The 23,288-nt window shown below is 37.4% G+C and overlaps 1 protein-coding gene across 2 annotated transcripts in view; it reads left to right on the forward strand.

The window, feature by feature from the left end:
- The window catches only part of SPOCK3 (SPARC (osteonectin), cwcv and kazal like domains proteoglycan 3), a 2,692,952-nt gene that overhangs the window by 445,298 nt on the left and 2,224,366 nt on the right, over positions 1–23,288 (forward strand). The window lies entirely within an intron of this gene.

Raw genomic sequence — 23,288 nt, forward strand, 5'->3', positions numbered from 1 at the left:
ACTTCACATATATTCAAATACATATTTCTCTAACAGAAGGGCATGCATTCCTTGTCACATATGTCTCGCAATGCCTTTTGTAATAGATTTTTGTATGACTGCAGTCAGTAGCTGTAGGTATAGAGTAAATAAAAGCAGTGGCAGGGTTCACTCCAGTGTGTCCATTGTGACAGGTTTAATGTAAGCAGTACTCAGTATTTGTCTATGCCCTTCAATCAGACTGCCCTGATTGGGCCTATAAATGCCTTAGAATATCCAAAGGCATTCTAAACTTTCTTCAGATTGTATTGTTAAACTCCATTGAGCACTCTATATCCAGGTTTACCATTACCTTCATATGGTCATTCCCCTTACGGCCATTCTCCTTGGAAGCCCTCATCATTATACCTGTCCTCAATATACTGTCGTATATCTGCCCACCTCCTTCATATCCCACAGTCCCACATTAATCATTTTCAGTTAACACCAGCAAATGATTTACTGACCTCATTGCTATGGTAGATGTAAAAAGTTTATAATTGTGATTAAGTATGGATAGCACTATGTAGGACGACAGCTGTCATGTTTCCCTACTCTCCTTTTGCAAAACCACCACTGTAGGTTACTTAAATTTTTAGGTATAATTTTCTTTATAAGAACTTAACATTTCATGGAGACATGGAACCAGATAACCTACTATCACTGCCAGATTTTTACTTTGTGCCTGTCCCTTCATTATTTTCCAAATTTTATCAGTATTATAGGGTCATCTCTTCACTTATCTACTCCACTGTTACCTTTAGTACCTCTGTATCCTCCAAATAATTATGCATCCCCTTGTCATATTTCCTACATGCAGACTTCTTTGTATATAACCTCTCAAAATAATTCTTAAACATCTCTGCTATGTCAACCAGTTTCTGGTTATATAGGCTCACACTATGGACATATTGCAGCAATGATTTTTTGATAATTCTGCTACTTTAACCACACTATTAGTGCATTCTGGCACCTACAAATGTTATGAAGAAGAGTTCATAAGAGGGAGACTCCTCGTCTCTTTATTTATCTTACCTAGTCCTCTCCATTTGTTTTGGAACTGCTAAGTTGCCAATACTTAATTGGCTTTCTAAACTTCCAGTCTTTCATTTTTAACCTTTAATACATCTGCCATTTTTATTGGCTGGATGAACAAGATTTTACTTCCTTAGCTACTTCAGTTTTTGTAACTTCCTAATTCCTAAACAACCACATGAGCAGCTCACTATATCATAACTTATTTACATTGTTCTTCAAAACTCCTTACCTTTAAATACACAAGAAACCAACAATGTTGCTCTGAGTTAAGAGATATATCCATCCATAACTGACACTACAAAGGAGTATGAGCAGATATTACAGTGGGAGGTATGAAAGCTCCAGTACACTTTACTGATGCACACAGCGACACACATATTTATATATAAGTATATATAGATATATATATATGTGAGCACATGTGTGTGCACATCTGTGTTGCTGTAAGAGGACATTTTCTTCATGGAAGGAGGATTACCTCCTTACGTCTGGTTGCCTGAAAGGATTTCACTGGACCTTACATTAAATTATCCATAAGGAGCTTGCTATGCTCAGTCCCATCAAGATTTATGTCTTGTTAGGCCATAATCCTAGGATCGGACTGCTTCAGATATGTCATTATTCTGTTTTATTTAAGTAGGTTGACCATTAATATTCCATGTAAACAATCTTATGCAATGCCTACATTAAACACTATCCTTTTACTACTTTGCTTTTAAGGCATGCATTTTAATTATGGCTTTGTTTACCACAAAGTCAATTTTACCATGCAAAAAACAATACCTCTATGCATATAATTAGTTTAAGATAGACACAAGTACAAGCCAATAAACTTTCTTTGTTTAGATTAAATAATATTATAATTACATATAAATCAAACTGCATTAACTTATATAAAACACTGTGTCCGTTTTAAATCAGTCCCTCCAAAATCATAACTAATGTCCATCACCAGGTTTAGTCCACTTTTCCACAAACATGAACAGCCCTGCGTATCATTATCCACTGACGACAACAGTTTCCACGGATCCCAATCATTCCTTACTGGATACCCCCCTCTGCATTAATCATACCACAGAGCTGCAGGCTTTAATGATCATTGAAAAACTAGCAACTGCATGGCTTTAATGACCATTAAAAATACTCATAGTCATATTATAGCCAGCTAATCATGCCATTCTAAGCCGGAACAGATAACGGAAATACTTTTTCAAGCTCTATCAAAGCTGTAGGCAGAATAGATAGATAACAGAGAAATGATAACCTAGCTTCACATATGTAAAATGACTCATATCAACTTAATACCCAGCAAAAGGCTACTGATCAATGCTAAGGGCATACTTCAGTATTTATAATATTTAATGAAAGTTACACACTGCTGAAACTTTAGCAGATATGACTTAACTTCCATGCTGACTTTGGGCACTATTCATAAACATTGCATTTCATCTTGTAGAGCTGGCATGTTGTAGAACAGTATACCAAAGCTCTTTATGATTCAGAAACAGATGTTTACTGTGCTAAGACCCTATATGAATTCTTACCATACTGTGACTCTGTATAGCTATAATATTATAAATAGGTAACATACATGCAAAAGAGACCCAGCCCTGAGTGTACATTTTTCTCAAACATATCACCATCTGTGCTGCATGCAGGCAGCCTGAATGGAGTACCCTACAGCACTCAGTCTCTATACATTCAGGTGGCTATGTGTTGTGAACACATCAGCCCCCCTTCCCTGTTGATATGTAGTTCAGTATACAAAGCTGTGATGAGTATCAGCAACTGCAGTGAAAATAATAAATAACTAAAGCTTCTTTGCACAGTAGGAAAAACCCTACCAGCTTACCAGCAATGGAGACTCCCTTACAGCAGGCAACCCTATCACCACAATCATACCTTTGTCTTGTCATAACCAGTGATGCAACTGAGATTCCACCAATGAGATCTCCAGCAGTGCCACATCCCCTCCCCTTATTATCATAAAATGGTAATGACCCAAACTCCACCACCATCTTATTGCAGCAAACTATTTTATGAATTTTCCTTAGGCATGGCAGCAGAGCAAAGTGCAACTGGATGCAGCAACTTAGTAAGGCAAAAGTATATCTGCCTTAGTAAATATGAAATAGCTACTTTACAAGGTGTGCTATACCTTACTAAATTACTGTTTCCAGCTGCTGTGCATACTCATGCCATGCTTTGCATTGCCCCCCCCCCCTTCCCCATGGTAGAAATATTGCTGCACATAATACATTTCAGTGCATTATGCACACATATATGCCATGTAAAGAACCTGCATGACTCCTGTATGCCGGTTTCCTTAGCCATGACCCATGTCTTTCAATCACAGTAATGAATGCTGGCATACTAAATGTAGTGCATTGACTGCTTTTATTCTGTAATTTAAATGCAAAACTGAATTTGAGATTAAGATTGCAGCTTCAGGGAGGAGTATCAAAACCAAATCTAACTAATGTATGATGGAATTCTAATTGCATGCCTTATTGATTTCCTTGATGGATAGTAGCAGAGCAAAAAGTCCACATTAGTCTGTTGCTACACAATATGGCAAGTGAATTTCTCCACTGAGTGCATTCCTAATTTTAGTGCCATTTTATTGTTTCATACACTACAAAAGATGTAACACAGCCACATTTGCATGTTAACCCTATTTTGAGGGTAATCCATTCACTCACATTTTGTAGAAATGTTTGCTGTATGATAGAAATTTGTCACTCTGCTTTTTTTCACACTAGTTGCAGAAGTTTTTTTATATTACCAAAAGGAAGTCATCCATGTGCAGTAGAAATGATCATGACCTGCAAGGATCACAAATGTGTACTTCCCTGCAAATCACACTTTGAGTCCCCACACTGTCTGGAACAGCTTGATAACTTATGTTTGTGTCTTTTGGCTTTTCCCGGTTAGGGGTCGCCACAGCAGAACTCCGGTCTGCTAATGATTGGTAGTGGATTTTTATGTACCGGGTTACCAGCCCTGATACACAACCTTCAATGAAGCCACACCCCATTCATGTATGCCTCCACACAGAAGACGCTCTAACTGAGAATCGAATGGACAACATCTTGCTATGAGGCGACAACGTTACCGCAGCACCACCACCGCAGTCCCCTACAGCTTGATAACTTATACTGATAAATAATCATTTGGCAGTACTAGCAATTGTGAGACAAATTTATTTTATTTTTAACTTTTCAGACTTTCCCAATGACTGCTAATGAAAAACCACACCTGTCAATAAAATATAAGCATAATCATTACATTTCTCCAATCTGTGCTTCCCCAAAATTACAACTAGTCATATGGCCCAACGAATCATCCCCTTACCACAAACACCAGATTTCTACAGCTCTTTTCATGCAGCTCCCCTTGATAACACTTTGTGTGCCTTACCCTAATTTTGTTTTATTGTCTCTCCAACAATCACCCATCAGAAGACTTGCATATGCGTCCTACTTCAAATAATACTTGTGATAGTACAGTAAGGAAAGAAAAAACATCTGCAATTTTTACATTCCATTCGCACCATTCAAGGAATGTTGCATTATTTTGTTGAACAGCTAAACAATGCAAGATATCCAACTTTGTGTCACAGAATGCATAGTAAACAAAACAATTATGTTTTAGCCCCAATCCCATGACTTCATATTAACTTGTCTGTCAAGCCATGAAACACATTTTGAATATAATACGTTGCATGGCATTTTTTATTAACTTGTCTATCAAGCCATGAAACAAATTTTGAATATAATGCTTTGCATGGCATTTTATTTGTATGTTTAAAGCCTAACAAGCTAAAATACTCTTTCCTCCCCTAGTGGATCATTGAGCTTCATAAACTGTATAGGGAAAAGTAAAAATGATATATCAGAAATTCCCTATAATCGTGAGTAAAATAAATATTAATAATATTAATAGATCACTTAAACTGAAAATAAAACTGGTGAAAATAACTTTTGAAACTTTTGAAAATAAACTAGAAGGGGAAACTACTAATAAGAAGAACTTCTATAAGTCCATTAACAGAATAATTATGCAATGACTGTCTATTAATATTCAAAGATGAGCACGCTGATTGGTCAGCCGAACCAGTGTGCCCATTGTAAATCCAAGAATATACCAACGGGAAAAGGTCCGGTCGCCCAGTCTTTTTCCCATTAGTATACCTCTCAATTTTTTTCAGTTTTCTTTTTTAAAACAAAAAAAAAAAAAAAACGGAAGACATGAAACGAACAGACAAAAATAAAAGGATAATCAGGTAAGTTCTGCAAAACTATAGAAACTTACCTGATTATCCTTTTATATTGTCTGTCTTGGCTCTCCCTCATTCTTTAAAAGTCTCCCGTTTTTTTTTTTTTTTTTTCTGTTTGTTTGCAATAAAAAAAAAAAGGCAACAGAGATCTTCCTTTCTCCGTTGCTTTCTTTGCACAGCATGAGAACAAAAGTCCCATGTGCAGGCACAGAACATCAGAAAAACCCCAAGGGTACCACAAAACCACGGAAGGGCACCATGAAGGCATTATACAAACTGCGTAAGCATGAGAACACAAGTCCTATGCGCAGGCACAGAACATCAGGAAAAACCCCACGGGTACCACAAAACCACGGAGGCATTATACAAAGACATTATTTAAGAAAATAAGTATTGTTTTCTTGAATAATGTCATTGTATAATAGCAATAACCAACTCTGTGGTTGTGGTATATTGAAATGTACCCACGGTTGGCTTTATTTAATCACTCGGGCTTCACCCCAGTGATTAAACTACACCAACTGTGGGAAAATCCTCAGTATACCACACGACATCATCGGTTATTGCTTAAGTAATTCCTACAAGAGGGTAAGTCAAGCAGAACTTGATAATAACTTTATTCAAGACACTCTTGACTGTAACAAACTTGTTTAGCTTTTATTATTCAACACAGTTCAGTATAAAATTCATTTCTGACAGATTACCCATCAACATTGAAATAAGTAAGGGGACATCATGTCCTAAAATTTCTTATGAAGTAATAGATCATTAAAGAAAATAAGGAATTCAGCTTTGGTGGGACCTGATATGATTTTTGGCATACAAACATTGACAATCACAACTTGCTTCCAATATCACCCTTAATAAGTAATAAGTCACTTCAAACAGGTACTGTCCCCAGCTGATAGTAGGTATCTGCTGTAACACCAGTTTACAAAAATTGCAACAATGAATTATGGACTAATAATCCTTGCTTCCATCTTAGGCAAATGCTTCAAAATATGCTTTGTTGAGATACTGTAAAATAATGCGACAGATGTTTCTGTATCAGACATTGATCAGTATGGTTTTGTTAAGGGCAGATCAGTCCTAACAAGTTTCCTAAGTTACTTTTAGCAAATAACTAGAGCTTTAGATTTAGCACTTTTACATGAAGTGATCTTCTAAGATCTTGCTAAGACTTTTGATTCCCTTTTTTATCATGTAATTTATGTGTCTTTGCAAGGCTAATGTTAACAGTATCTTGAACAAGTGGATCATGTCATGTCATGGATAACCAACAGATCTCAATTATGTAATCATACAGGGTTCTAGGTTTGGCTACTTGTCTGTCGAGCAAAGTGCTCCACGAGGCTCAGTCCTTGCACCCATGTTATTTAATATCATATTTGCGGTAGCATTGTCGCCTCACAGTAAGACACTGTCCGGTTCAATTCTCAGCTAGGGAGACATGCATGAATGGCATAAAAATCAACTGCCAATCATTAGGACACAAACATTTACTATAGCTCCTAGTTTTAAGTTCTGTTGGCTAAATAAGGAGACACACATTTTGAAGCTTGGCTTTATTGCACAAAACAAATAAGATATTAAACAATTGAAGCATTATATGAGACAGATTGGTGAATGTGCACTCAACACTGGCATACATTTTAGCTTTGTTAAATGAAATATGATGTACATTGGAAAAACTTCAGTTAATGTATCTGTGTACTTACTGTCACATCCTTTGAAAAAAGTAACTCAGTCTAAAGACTGAGTTTAACTTTGACAGCTAACTTCTCTTTTAATACAAACACACACCTAGAGGCATGCAACAAATAAGATATATGTTTAAAACCAAAGTATTAGGAATGAGTAATGCCCTACATTGTTGTATAAAACACATATCAGACCTATTTTAGAGTATAACAGCATTTTTTAGTATTTGAAATTCAGCAAGAGTACAGAGAACATTTAGACAAATAAACTTGTCAGACAGAAACCTCAGTCATAATAACAGATGTAAACAACTTAATTTATTTTCAGTTCAGTACCCTTATACCCATGGAAGCTAAAGTCTTTGATAACCCACTTTCTTAGACCTGAAAATGTATAGGTACAGCAAAACAGAAAAGAAGTAATGACATGAAATTCTATGTAGTATATGAACTAAGTGGCAATGTTTATACTTAACCCAAAGGATAGTGAAAGCATAAAACAAACATCCAGCAGAAATATAAAAATATGACAATATGAGAATATAATGTCCTTTAAGACTTGACTTCAAGACTTCATTTGATAACTTGGCTAGGAAAAGTATTTTCTTCTGATATAAAGGAACCAAAAATATCAGTCCAGGAAGGCCTCAACCACTCTCTTTATTAACGCCAGTAAGTACAAGTACAACGTTTTCATCAAAAACACCTTGACTTCGTCAGATACTCAGTGGTTGGTTAAAAAACAACTTATATACAGTCACCCACTTCAATTAAACAATTGACCAATTAAGATTTAAAAACAAATGTATGAAAACATGATAAACTTCAACTATTAATATATGCATAAAAAACATTCCAAATACTAAAATGAATATCATAAATCATAAAATTGCATAAAATAAACAAAAAATATATATATATAATTTGTAACCTCATTAAATTGTACAATAAACAATATGAACCGTCATAGGATCATATACAAGCTAGAAAAAGGGTTGATACAACAAAAATAGTTATAATTCCCCTGCCTTTAATTTAAGATATGGTGCAATGGAAATAGTTTCATTTAAACCAGGACTCTTATTAGCTTCAAGCAGAATCCGCCAGTACGTCTCCCTATGTTCTAACTGTATTTCCCAGGGGCCTCCCCTGTTGTCACGGGCCCAAGACTCGATCACAAAAAATACAAAAGTTGCCCCAGAACAGACCAAGGAATGTCTGTATAGGGCATTGTTAGAATTCTATTTTTCCATTTCATAATGATGTTCATATATTCTCCTTTTAAGGGGTCTCTCGGTTTTGCCAACATAAAATGCTGGACATGATTGACAAGTAACCAGATAAATGACCCCTGTGGTATTGCAATTGGAGAATGTAGTAGCCCTGATCAATCTATTTCTAGAGGGGAGAAATACTTTGTCGGTGTGCATAATGTGTTTACACTAAGAGCACGAACCGCACCTATATGTACCCTTACGCAAAATGGAACACATATTTATCCTAGGCTCATGTTCAAGTATGTTTTTAATGTTGTTACCCTTTCTATACACTGTTTTGACTGTTTTACCTTTTAGATTACTCAAATCTGTAATATCCTGAAAGGAATCCCATTCACGCTCAGCAATATTCCTAATGAAGCCAGCATTTACACTGTATTCAGTAATAAAAGCCTTGTTGAGCCCAGAAAGGGATTCACCTAATCCGCCATCATGTTTGGATGTATCCAATTTACCAATACCCAGGATGGGTCGAAATTTAGTTAACCTACCATCCTGTACCTCCTGTTTTACACTGGATATAAAGTCATCCGGGTAACCCCTTTCTTTAAACATAGCTGTACGTTTAACACATTCAGTTTGATATTGTGATTCCTCAGAGGACATACATGATACCCGGACAAACTGGCCCTTGACGATACCCTTCTTTTGATACCTGGGATGTGAACTCAAAAAATGAATATAACTATTTGAAAATGTAGGTTTTCTATAAATACAAGATTGAAAACCAGTATCACACTTATTTAATGTCACATCCAGGTAATTGACCCTTTCTGGATGTACTTGGTAAGTGAAAGTCAAAAATTCAGTGGTAGAATTGAGATAACTAATAAATTCCTCTATGATGCTAGTCGAGCCCGTCCAAAAAATACAGATGTCATCCAGGAACCTGGAATAAAATATCCAATTGCTCCTGAATATACTGTTGAAGACAAACTTCTTCTCCCATACTGATAATACAATATCAGCATAGGTAGGGGCACAATTAGCACCCATGGCCACTCCTGTTGTTTGTTTAAAGTATTCCCCTGCAAAGTAGATGTAATTATTGTATAACACCAATTCAATCAATTCCAAAATAAGGAAGATATAATTTTGGCTAGCCTAGGGACATTCCCTAAGGGCTTCCTCCACCCATAGTAATCCGATATCATGGGGTATTACAGAAAAAAGATCAACCACATTGATGGTAAGAAATTGTAAATTAGGTACATTAAACTCGGGTTGAATCTTACATAAAAATTCCCAAGAATCCTTGAGTAAATGGTGTTCCCTACCCCACAAGTTTTTCAATTTCCAGTCCAGATATTTGGATAAGGGGTGGGCCTTAGAACCCTGAGCTGAAACAATGGGCCTCAAGGGTGGATTGCCTGGGTCCTTGTGGATTTTTGGCACCCCAAAAATCGTAGGTACTCTGGGATTCTCATTTTCTAAAAAATGATAGGTACTAAAATCTATAACTTCCTGATCAAACAAATCCTTGATGGCCAAATCAATTTTCTTATATGAAATGTGAATTTCACTAATAGAAACAGGTGAATATCTAGCTGTATCATGTAATATAGCACACATCTTACTTTCATACAACATCTTATCCATAAGGACCGTACCACCCCCTTTGTCAGGTTCCATAACCCTGACATTTGGATTGTGGCCAAGTTCAGAAAGCAGATCAATTACTGCCTTAGTCAAGTTGGAAGAGAATTTGTTGTCTGATATAGCTTTTCTGATTTGTCTTTCCATTCTATGCTCCAAATTCCTCAATTGGGGATGTATAGGGGGGTTGAATGTACTAGACCTATTAGGGGTAGGAACCTGAAAGTGTAGAGTGGTGCCAAAAATATTTTCCAAATTAAGTTTTCTAATAAAAAGCTTAAGATTTAAAATAACCTTTACGATGTTACTACTTCTTTTCGGCACATACTTAAAACCCTTGGTGAGCAGGTCAAAGAATGTATCAGTGATTGAAAGGTCACTATAATTATATATGTGATATCCTCCTTTAGTGTGTATACTGTAATCACCCCCTTGGAGTAGAGTAATAGTAACAGATATTTCATTTACCATTCCTGGTTCCTGTTCTGCCTCCTGTCCCTGTCGTACCCCCCGCCTCCCCTGTGAGGATGGTGGCCCATAGGAAAAGAATTAGGACCTTGATAATTATGTTGATTACGTATTCTTTCAGACCTCCTGGGTAGGGGTTCATGTCCCTGCCCGTTATCCTGCATGGCAGCCTCACCTTCGGCTACCTCTTCTACATGTAATAAGGGTTCCTGTCGTTTAAAAGAACCTAAATGATCATTTTCCCCTCTAGAAGATCCAAACCGAAAGGGTGGTGGTGCTGGATATTGTCTACCCTCCTGGTATTCACGAATGTCTCTATTAAGCTTTTTGTACTTTCTAGAAAGTACCACTTCACATTTCTTATCAATTTGTAATCTAATGTCATTGTACTTTTTCTTTTCCTGTTCTATAGTAAACATAAGATCAGAGGTTACATTATCATTATACTTTTCAATTTCTTTATGCAAAACACAAATATATTTTTCATTTTTGTTTACAATAGCTTGAACTATCTCAAGTCCACAATTGTCAAAGGCTCGTATTAAGTCCTTGTGAAAGTCACTGCTGTTGATCACACTGTTGGGATATTTGTAAATGCGAAGCCCCTTAGGGACTATACGTTTCTTTAAACATTCATTAATGTACAAATTATCAAGCTGTAAAGTTTTGTACCTGTATAAGGCCGTTTCCAATGCGGCCAAGCTTTCAGAAAATGTATGGTTGTCAACCGTGTTGTTGGAATTATTATCCGCAAAATCGAAACATGGTTTAGCAAGAAACCAATCCTCAAAGGAAGATGACGGCTTGCCCAAGTTCAAATTGTCTGTAGAAGTAGAGGAAGGTGGAATACCGTTTCCATGGACCCGTAAAGCTGTGGGCGTTAATAAAAAATCAACAGAATCAGCTAGAATGCCTCTTTCCGGTTGGCGGTTCATACCATTCTCCCGCTCGGTTGTAAGTGGAGCGCCCTTAGTGCTTGGTCCAACAGAAGATACCTCTCTCTGTCCCGTGATAAAGGACTGAAGCCCTTGTCCCAAGGGCAACAAGATATCAATATGTTGAGTCAATTGCCCAGTAAGTTTGCAGATTTCACCCACTTCGGACCGGAACCCGACATCAGATGTTTCAGTGGATTTGGTCTCCCCCGTTCGAGTCTCCATAGTAAACCAGAAATACCCAAAATGAGACTCTACTGATAAAAGTAACCAAGAAACCAAAAATATCAGTCCAGGAAGACCTCAACCACTCTCTTTATTAATGCCAGTAAGTACAAGTACAACATTTTCATCAAAAACACCTTGACTTCGTCAGATACTCAATGGTTGGTTAAAAAACAACTTATGTACAGTCACACACTTCAATTAAACAATTGACCAATTTTCTTCTGATATATTGGAGTCAACATTCCTTGATGGCCATTTGGCCTGAATGCAGATAAAGAACTTATGAACCTATGACCTTGGTTTCTTTGAAGTCTTTTTGCTGGTACTATAGCTGTTTTTTACCATGCAGGCTATATGAAGACTGGAACCATTGCATTCCTAGCCAACCTTCTGTGGGTTTTATCTCATGGTTGTGTATCACCCATTCCACTCCCATTGTCCGGTGATATTGGACCTCCATTTACTTGCCTTGGTCATGAAAGCGGCTGCTACAGACTCCTTCAGCTCATATACACACATTTCATAGTTTATTATGAATTGTAAAGATCTCAGCCTCCTACAGAAAGAACATCTTGAAAATATCCAAGTACAGTAAACGTCAGATTCTTTACTTTACTTGTACACATAGCTACCAGGAAATGGGTTTATTTCCAGTGGGACTGAAGTGGAGAGTCATTTTCAAAAAGAAAAAGTGCTTCTTCTATTTTCAGCTCTATATATGCTGAGGTTTGTTAAGCTGTTGGAACTGGACCTGTCCAAAAGATACTATGCACTTTATGAAGTTTAATTTTATTTACCTGCAAACCAGTGTTTTTTCCCTTAAATCTGGAATAGATCTTGTAAACTTGCACGATGTGGTGCAAATCTGTTAATTGTTTTTAAATTAATGTATGAGTGTGCTTAAACACTGATTTGGTGGGTAACAGCAAATGTTGAAGACTGGCTGAATATGTATGAATTTGTGGGACATAGTAATTCTGACGGAATGCATTATTTGTCCAATGATAGCCAGAAGATAAAAGTTGCCATTGTCTTTAAATGTACCACTGACCAAATATAGTGAAGTTGCACAGGCTGATAGTAGTAAGTAAGCTATCTGAGAGGCCACTGATAGAGATTGTAGATATTTTAAAGAAGTATTTGATTCAAACCCCTAAAAATTGTATGGCAAATTGAATTTTATAAGGTAAATAAAATGATTCAGGAAATATTCCTGAAAGACAGACCAGATCTGCAGAGCATAGCAAACAATTGTTCATGTGGAGAAAAATGTATAGGTCCACTATGAGACAGAATTGTGTGTATGCATTGAGTAAGTTTGTGAACAGCCAGTTTTTTAATAGAAGTCTCACCCTTGAGCAATTACATACAGTAGTTTCACTGAAATAACAACCAGAGATGTCATAGAACTCTAACAACACGTGAGTGAATATACTGCTAGCAGATCATGTAAGAAAGAAGCATTTTTCACGTGACAAGATTGTCGCATGAAGCTGATATGTGCTGACATAAACAAAACAGCTGTAGAAAGTTCCATAAAAGGGACATGTTGGGAGAATGTGATACTGGAAAAGTAACAATAAGGAAACAAATGGCAAATAATTTGGTATAAATTGTCAGCCATGAATCACTGAACATGCGTATTTGAGAAATATAGAAGAGAAGGGTCATTTGAAATTAAGACAAAAAAAGGCAAAAACCAATATGACTGGATATGTTTTGCATTGCACAGATTGAATTATACCAACAGAGACATTATTTGAATCTCTCCTGATGTGGCAGCAGTGAAACTTTACAAAGAGCTCTTCACGTGGATGTTGTCAGGCAGTTAGTGCAGAGGATTTAGGCTCTGGGTTGTTACAACTAACTTCCTGTAATCAAAGGTGCAGGGTTTTATTCCTTCCTGCTTCATTTCCCTACTGTATGACTCTGAGCAAGTACTCCTGGGTCAGCCCTGAAAAGTGATCCTTGTGCCCACCGGGCTTACCTGGTTAACAAATGTATAAAATAAAAAATCTGGACACTGGATCAGCTTTATCAATAATAGTTATATTATAGTGTAAGAAATTATTTTGTGTAGTACCATTATATAAATGCAAGCCATTAATAAAGAGGTTAAAGAGCTGCAAACATGACAAAATGAAGATTAAGTGTGCTAGTGATATCTGAAGGCAAAAATCAAAAGCTTGGAATCTCTGTGTATGTGATAAGAGAAAATGCATTATGTGGCAGAAAACCGATAACAGGGTTTAGGTAGAAATAGCTGTACAAAAAAGAAGCTAAAGATGGCAAATAAGACCAGAAATAAATTCACATCAAGTGAGAAGTGTTAATGTATACTGACAGAAGCAGTACAAGTCTTTAGTAAATACAGTTTAAATTTAATAGGCAGGAAGGCCAAAGCAGCTAGAACCAAATTTCTAGCATGGAATTAACTGAGGTCAGAGAACCAGTCTCTGCCTGAATCTAGGGAAAAATTAATTGATCATGTGAGAAACAAAAAGGATGTAAGGTAAAAAAAAAACAGTAAATTGTGCATACTCTTAATACTAATATTGATGAATAGGTAAATCAGGGGATGCTCGTATTTTTTCAAAAATATTGTTTATTGCCATATTAAGTATGAAATAATGTGTAGTATCTCTTGCCAAAAATAAAAAAAAGATAAAAATGTTCACATCCCAAACCGGGGTGGTAGGAGAGGAGAAGTTTTGAATGTTAACATAATATGATGTAACATATGCATGGATTGAAACATTGCTGGTATAGGACAGAGTTGTTAAACTCTGACTGCTCCTCATGCAAACCAAGTTGGACTAGCTGTCTTAGAAGACAAGGGATCAGTAGATAAGAATGAGGGTGACTGACCAGTTGGTTTACCAGACTATGAGGGATCTAAAAGAAAGTCACTATGCACCTTTGTGGAGGAGGGATATTGTAGTAGCAGTAGTGTGTGTGTGTGTGTGTGTGTGTGTGTGTGTGTGTGTGTGTGTGTGTGTGTGTGTGTGTGTGTGTGTGTGTGTGTGTGTGTGTGTGTGTGTGTGTGTGTGTGTGTGTGTGTGTGTGTATGTGTGTGTGGGTGTGTGAGTGCACTCGTGAGTGTGTTTGTGTATGTGTGTGTGTGTGTGTGTGTGTGTGTGTGTGTGTGTGTGTGTGTGTGTGTGTGTGTGTGTGTGTGTGTGTGTGTGTGTTTCTGCGAAGGTAAATAGAACCCATTTTCTCCTTCTGACAAATGGGGCATCCTTGATAGATTTTCCAAACATAGCTATGCAAGCCTCCTAGGACACATTAGTTGCAGATGTTCACCGTGTTTCACTGTTGCAGTCATTACTCTTGGGTTATCCTGCTGGCAGGCTACCCTCGGTCGGCCAGAATTCCAAAGTCTAGGAATAGCGTCGGTTGCTGTCGCCTCTTCCGTGACAGTGCGCCAGGGGTATAAAAGATGCAGCCAACGCCATCTTCTTTAGTCTTTCTTGCCACGCGGTGCCTGAAGCAAAAGCAGTTTGCAAGTGCCGGTCGGCCGACTCCTGAGATTTTGAAATCCAAATTTCAGAACTGAAGTCTTCATTAAAGCTAAGTACCCCATTGGGGAAACTTTTTTCTTGCTCCAGACTGATGTCAGAAAAAGTTAACAATTGTATTTCTTGTGGGAAGCAAATACCTCATAAGGATTTTCACTCTTACTGTATTCCTTTCCTAGGCCCTGATCACAACGTTGCTAGCTGTCGGTTTTGTGCTAGATTTAACCAACGCACTATTAAGCGTCGGTTCAATTTTGCATTTCATTACTTTGGCCAAAGATTTAATTATATAATGCTGTCAGAACAGCCGACGACCGGAGTTTACAAAAAACGCAAGGACAAGGAAAAGGATAGGCAGCTGAGGTCCAAAACCGACGACAAGGCCTCTGCTAGGCCAGTTGCCGGTTCGCCAGTTCTCAGTGAGGCGCTTTTGCAGCCCCTGGCGCCTGCTACCTCAGAGCCACAGGCCGCTTCCTACTCCCACGTGGAGCCAACTGGGCCTCTGGATACTCAAGGTATTGGACACTCAGAAATCATTCCCTCAGATGGGTCCGGAGCCGCTGAGCAGGCATCGGCTTCTGAGGGTGTCTTCAGACCTACACAACTATATATTAAGCCATCTTCAGCTTCAAAGACAAAGACTAAAGCAGCTCTAAAGACAAAGAAACAAGTACAGCAGTCTCCTACTCAGTCTACCACGCCTAAAAAACAGATGCTCAAAATGGCCGAAGACCTAATTTCTTTGATCAGGGGCTCCCATCCCCCACCTGATAAGAGACCTAGGCAAGAGACAGGAGTATTATTCTTCTGATCAGGTTTCTATTTCCTCTGATTCCTCTTCTGAACGGGATTATTCCAAGCTTTCCTATGAGGATTCTGATGCTAACATTAGTTGCAGTTTCTAGTCCTGTACATATCACTGAAGGAACCTGAGTCCTTTATTCACTATAGATGTATTAAACAAAGATGTATGTTTGCATCTGTGTCACCTTGTGATACTGTATAAGTGACTTAAGTAAAAGCAATTGCCCAGTGCGTAGGAGGTTTGAGGTATATCATCACTGGCTATATTTAACTAATCCTCACTGAGAGGTCGTATTGTCTTCTGTAATTTTCAGAAGATTGTATAATGAGATATGCTGTAGCAGAAATGACTTCACTGAATCTATAATTTTGTGTATTGAATAGTGCATTTTTGATTGCAAATTGAAGGTTTACCACTGCCAGTTTCACTTACAAATGATACACTAACTTTTAAAAGGCTTGTCAGTTTGCTACTTGGAATTTTACAGTCTCTGTAAACCAAACTATAGTGGCAGTTTCTTCATGCTCTTTGTCAATAGTGAGTACATGTTGGCTTAGCACTTTCATGGCACTTAGGGTGAGTTAGTTTTGAAGAGACTGCTTTGTAGTTGTGCTGGCTAAGAACCTCAGATGGCAGGTTGAAATGAGATGTGGTCATTATGTTAGAAGTAGATAAACTGATATTTTGAAAATGTGAGAAGTTTCTGCCATTTTAATGATTTCCTGATTTAGGTCAGATCCTTATTACAAATGGAAATCTTTTCCAGCCTTAAAATGTAATGCTCAGCAGTGGATTTAGTAAGAGCATTTTATACCTGGAAGAAACAAAAAACTGAGGTATCTGAAGAAAAGGAGCATGGAGGAAAAGCTTTGTTTATTTGGGGCACACGGCCGAGTAAAAAGATATCTGTTTTTGTGAAGATTTGTGCGTAGGCTTCACTACTGAACCCCATTAGATATTTTGCGCTTCACTCTACATCTGTTTATGAGAAACAATCAGCAACATACACTAACTTGTTAGAACATACTATAATGTTTTCCTGGAAAAATAGAGATTTACAAGATTGATAGCATGAAGTTGGTGAACAGCAGGAAGACTGTGGAAAAAGTAGACATATCTGTTGTGTATATAGTCTCATAAGTGAGTACTGCGCTACCTGCTCTTGTGGACTATTTTAATTTTTCCTTGTGAGAATCAAACCCTGTACCTCTTGTTTGTGAGGTAAGCACATAACCATTTTGCAAATTCCCCAGCCCACAACATATAACCAGAAAAGGAGTTTTGATAACACAGTGTTACTTAAAACTCTTGCAGCAGATTGGGCGTTACGTGAAATATCTGCATATAAAAGCCAGAACTAAATCCATATGGTAGTATGGCATATTAAAAAACTGAATACTTTGTAAAAGTCAGAGCGCAGTATTGATAGCCTGTAGTGTGTAATTGACCAGGGCTAATATGTATTAAACCTGTGCCCAAAGCCTATACCCATTCAGAGAGGTCAGGACATAATGGAGTAAGACCACATAGTCTTGCCTCATTGAGTAAGCATAGTATTGCATGCACATAGTATATATGCAAAGCACCCCCTCCCACTCATGTGCAATTCACTAAGCCAGCACCATTGGACTACTGGCTGATCCTGGCAGGTTAACCTATGGAACAGCAACTGTACACCTACCAATGGTGCTATTCTCCTGAGCTCAATGACCTCCCTCCCCTGCTAGTATATTGCTTAACATACTATGCTGACTACCACACTAGCATATTAAAACAAACACACCCACAAAATAAAAAAATAAATAACATGCACACTCACTAGCAGCAATGGAGTGCCTACGGTACAAGTAAATGTGCTACAACCTACTACTTTGTCCTCTTCCATAAACAGTAATGCTGGTTAGTGTCCCACAAATCAGAAGTTACACATCAACAGCTCCTTTCATTATCTTACTCAAAATGCTTAAACATAAAGATAATTTTTATGGTACTTCTATGAATTGCTACCTCTGAGAAGTGCATTAGTATTTATCATGGGTGGTACAGCATTTTATAGCATGGTTTCTAGGGTTATGGCTAGAATGTTTACATACTGTACATGTTCATAGGTAGTTGCTAGGCATGCAGTCCAGGAGACAATTACAGACTTATTCCAAATTCCTAATTGCCCTGATGTACTGTCCAGTTAAGTGACTTGCTGAAAGTCACCCCATAGGCCAATGAAGAAGGAAAGTTTCAAAGCCTGTTCCCTTAGAACAGGAAGCAGCTGATTAAACAGTTAGAGATATAGCTGTCTGCACTAACTGCCAGACTGAAAACAGAACATTTCCAACATGTTATACTGTATAGGTGGTTACTAGGCTTGTGATCCAGGGATCCATGGAGTAGCCTAGACCAAATTCCCAGTTGACCCCCTAGTACTGCCTATTTAAGTGACTTGCTTTAGATCACACAGATGACAACTGAAGGTTGAGTGAAACAAACCCTGTACCACAGGACTAGCTCATCAGCAGCTCATAGAATTAACCCCGTGTGCCAACTGGTAGACTTAATGCTACTTACACATGCATTCCCTCATTGTTACTACAATGGAAAGAAGTAGCAACACATTTCCCAAATGACCAAGGACTGTACATAATTGAATGTGGGAGTTGAGCATACATACATCTTCATGGCATAGCCTTAACCTGTTGAGCTCTCTCTACAATATGATGATGTCATGTTGCAATGAAGATTGAAAAATGGTGTACAGGGCTGAGAGTACTGCAGTAATGCATCCATATGGATAATGGCTAGGGTCCTCACCAGGGGAATGTTTCAATTTTATGACATACGCTATTCATCCTTCCCTCATAGATTCCTGGGATAACATGCAAGAGGCAGGCATGCATAGGGGGATGTACAGCATTTTGTATTGCCTTTGCAGCAGCTGGGTCATGTCATCACCATATCCCCACTTTGGGTCATCCTTCCCAATAGCAAAATTCGTAGTCTCCATCAGGGATCATCACAGAAGGTGCCCAAAGACCTGCCCTCCCCCCAGGGATGGAAACACCCACCCCTCCTTGACACACCGTCAGTTACTTGAGCCACTAATTGAATCTACATTGGCTGGACCATACTTAAGGCTTTATCCGCTATACCACTGGGGTGGCAAGAAGTGTAATACTGAATTACAGGTGTAAGTATGGTGTTGCTGCTGGTGCAGTCCCTGTGGTATACTTGTTAACATTTTTCTGGATTTGTAGGTAGACAATCAAAGTTGCTTCCTGCTCACTCCTGCAGGAGTTCAGCAATACAAGTTAGAAAGGAATTTGTATGACATTGCAAAGCTTTTGTTTTGAAATCAATGTATAAGATAAGAAAGAGATACCTAGTTACCTTTTTTCTACATGGGGAATTGTGATTTTCTAAGCTAACTCAAATTTCTTTTTTTTTTTATGCAGACTAGGTTGTCACGTGCTTTCTCATGAAGAATATTAAAGTTTTCAATTTCCATGTAAGGTTTGTGGAGACCTGCTGTAACCTTAGTTTAAATTATGCTTTTAGCCATTTAACTTGTTCCTTTTTTATTATATTTTTAGTATTGGGGAGGGGGACACAGATTAAGAAGGGGTGGGATAACAAGGGGAAGATGTAAAGGATAATAAGAGTACTGATGATGGATCCTGTAGCTGAGAAGGTTACATGGTGTCAGAAGCAAAGCCTCATATCAACAGCACAAAAATGATAAATTGTGTATAAAAAGTATACTGCATCAAGTCCTCACCGATTTGTGTATTTTCCGTCTACATGCCACAAACACCATTTTTGCATCTCATGATAGTTTTGCATCTAGCTGTAACTTTCTCTAAATGACTTGCATCACAGCTAATTCTGCCAAGATAGAGGAAGTGTTTCATGAATTAATAAAGCTACATTACAACAAACCCTTAGCATCATTTTCTGCAGCTTTCTGCTGTGCAGACTGATACATCTAATAACAGAATAGCATGCCCTATTATGTGCTGTGCTGTGCAAAGAAGGAACTGATCCGTTTGTTCCAATCTTATCCCAGAGGAATTTCAGACTTAGACAATTTTAGAAGATTCATAGCAAAGAGCCATCAATATGTAGGACACGTTCTCAGCAAAAGTGACCTCTTTGCAGACTGTGCTGTGCTAACATGATGAACAGATATCATTACAACTTCTCTACTATTAAGTACTGCTTGGAGCCATAGTACATATAGGTGCATGCACTGTTCAATATTAAAATATGCTGGACTTTTAGTATCCTAGAAAGACACTTGATTTAGTAAATTGTTTGAATTCATTATGCCTTTTTTTCTACAAACTGCCTTTATCTTGAGAGATTCGGTGAGAAGTGAAAATGAATATTTAATGATGAGTTTTTCAAAATATGCAAATTCAGTTGGAGTGCAGAACTTATATTACACATGCTGACCATGCAGAAGTTGCTTTTAAGAGCAATATATTATCAGAATTTATGGAAAAATATCCTTCACTGACAGGTTAAAAGAACCAGCTGCATGTTGAGGTGTCAGTGAGGTAAGAATACATAATGAGCTCTACTCTGGTATGTGACAACTCTTAACCCTAGGTAAGCAATACTTATGAGGTGTGCTGGGGGAAGTCTTTTTATATATGTAGTCCCACTGTCTAGTGGAGCAAACAATGGGTAAAATATTTCTGATTGTTTTACTACACTTGGTAAAAAAACAAGTGAGAATAAATGCTATGGGGAAAGATCCACCTTTTCTAGGTAGGTGCTGCAGTGTGCACATGCTAGGTTAGTATACGTTAAGGTGTTTTTTTTTACATCTGTACATTAGACTGTTGTGTAAATAGCATGTTGTCTAACACTATTTAGCTTTATATATGAGGACATCTGGAGGTGGGGTGTGGATCAATTTTAAGAAGCTCAGTAAAGTAGTGATCTTAACTGCACATGGTTTATTATAAGGTTGTGTGACTATGAAGGTTGTTATACCTTTAGCTGAAGAGATGATTATAGGAAAGATACAATAAGAAGCTGAGTGCCATGAATTAAAGGGCCACTATTGCCAAAAGATGACCTACATTTTATCTATTTAAAATCTTTAATACCGGCCAACACTCTATAGAGGCTTGGGATTTATTTTATGTTTGCTATTTTTTTTTATAGGTCTTTCGATGAATAATAGTGTTATCACTGAGAGTGAAACCTAGATGTTGTATCAGTAGCATTCCTGATTTCATATATTAAGGTGCTTGTGTACCTGTGGTAAATGATCAAACTATTGTCTCTTCTGGTTAATTACTGTTTATCCGATGTCTAAAAATAAGGCTAGAATGAGTACTGCCCTATAGATAAAGATAAAATAAGCGGCCTTATGTTTTTTTTCTTCAATCATAATACACACTTGTTCTTTATTTTGTTTATTTGAGATATTTATACGGATGGGTTCTTTTGCAATTCCAGATTTAATGCAGATGAGAATGTAGATATATATATATATCTAGGGTGTCTATATTAGATAATTGAACTTTTGAAATCTCGACTGCCATATGGTCTATACCATAAGATCGAACTTTCAAAAGTTTGAAGATCTAATAAAAAAAAAAAATACACAAAACACCTACCTGAATGTTTTAAGCAGGAGGGCAAGCCACCCTGCACCCCCCAAGTGAGGGTCTGCATCCCACACAACGCACACTCTTTAAATATACCAACTCCAAGATCATTCTACAGTGCAGAAAAGGTAAATCTTCCCATTCTGTGCTGTATGGAAATCTCTGTTACAACGTTCAAATATTCAAAAATCCGATCATATTGTGTCGACCATATGACACTCGAAATTTTGAATGTTCGAACATTCAATATAGACCCTATACTTGTGTGTATATATATATATATATATATATATATATATATATATATATATATATATACATATATACATGTTTGTGTCTGCTGTTGCTCTTCTTATGGGCTTAACAGACTAGCTATTAAAGAACACTAAACGACAGATGTTAGCATAGTTTGCACTAAATAAGACAACTATGACAGAGAATTATGATCGGGTCTCCGATCATAACCAAGTTGAGATGTGTCTGAGACATAAATGAATAAATAAATATATAAGTACATAAATAAATAATGTCATAAGCTATGCCCACATAAGTGAAATGAGAATGTTTTAATAAAATCAATTAACACAGAGCCAAACTTGAGCCATTCAAGAAGGAGAGCTGTGTTTATAGATGATATAATTAAGAGGGTAGATTGTGCAAACCTTGGCAGTTATATCCCAAACTAGCTTGTACTTAGTATGGTACCTAAATATTATGATGAAATGCCAGTATTCATTCAATGGCAAGGGATATTTATTCAATGGCAAGGGATTTACTGTCAAGGACAGTGATTTTTGTGGCTGCCAGTTGAAATGAGACGTACATCCAAACAAACTGCTTTGTATTGGATGGTCTCATCCTCTCTTCCTGGAGAGTGCAAGTACTAAATGCAAAATTATCTGTCTCCATTGTATCAGTTTTTAGCCAACTTCAAATTCCAAGGCAAAAAGAAAATTTTATAGGATAAAACTTGGGTCTATATTAGCTCACCGAATGCTTAGGTAAGTGAACGGTGATTAATCGACACCATATAAGAGAAAGCTTACAAAACCGAACTGTCAGAACAGCAATTTTTTTCCAAGGGAAAAAATCGCTGTTACAAAAAAAAAAAAATCACATTAAAAGATGAGATTACGTGGGGGGCTTTGCCCCCTTACACCCCCTACTTAAATATACCAACTCTGAGACTGCAATACAGTGCCGAAAACGGCAAAGTACCGAAGTGGCCAAGCAAATTCTTTCCCAGGGAAAGAATTTGCTTACATGCTGCTTCGATATTTTGCAGTTTCAGGTTTGCCAGTTTGACCAAGACGCATTTGAAGATATGCGTCTTCGGTCTACTGATAGGAACCCTAAAAATTCAGTGGTGAAGCTGGCTTTGTTAAATGCTAGGAGCCTTAAAAATAAAATAGGTGATCTAGAAGCTTTAGAGAATATTAATATTTGCACAATTACTGAAGAATGGATTAAATTCAAACTGGATACTACACATTTCAAGGTTTGCCTCATTTCATTGGTGCAGATCTCATGGAATAGGTTTCATTCTTTAAGCGAACACATGAAAGTAAGAAGCCAGGGAATCAACTTTGGAAAAGAAATTACTCATACAGTATTTAGTATCGAGGGTATTCAGTTTAGTTCATGCAGTAATTAGTATCTGGAGTATTCAATTTAATTCATGCTGTAATTAGTATCAGGGGTATTCGGTTTAGTTCATGTAGTAATTAGTGCCAGGGGTATTTGGTTTAGTTCATGCAGTAATTAGTATCAGGGTAATTGGTTTAGTCCATGCAGTAATTAGTATCAGG

The sequence above is a fragment of the Protopterus annectens genome, chromosome 2.part1 (assembly GCF_019279795.1).
Source record: "Protopterus annectens isolate FY-2018-M chromosome 2.part1, PAN1.0, whole genome shotgun sequence".
Taxonomy (NCBI): domain Eukaryota; kingdom Metazoa; phylum Chordata; order Ceratodontiformes; family Protopteridae; genus Protopterus; species Protopterus annectens.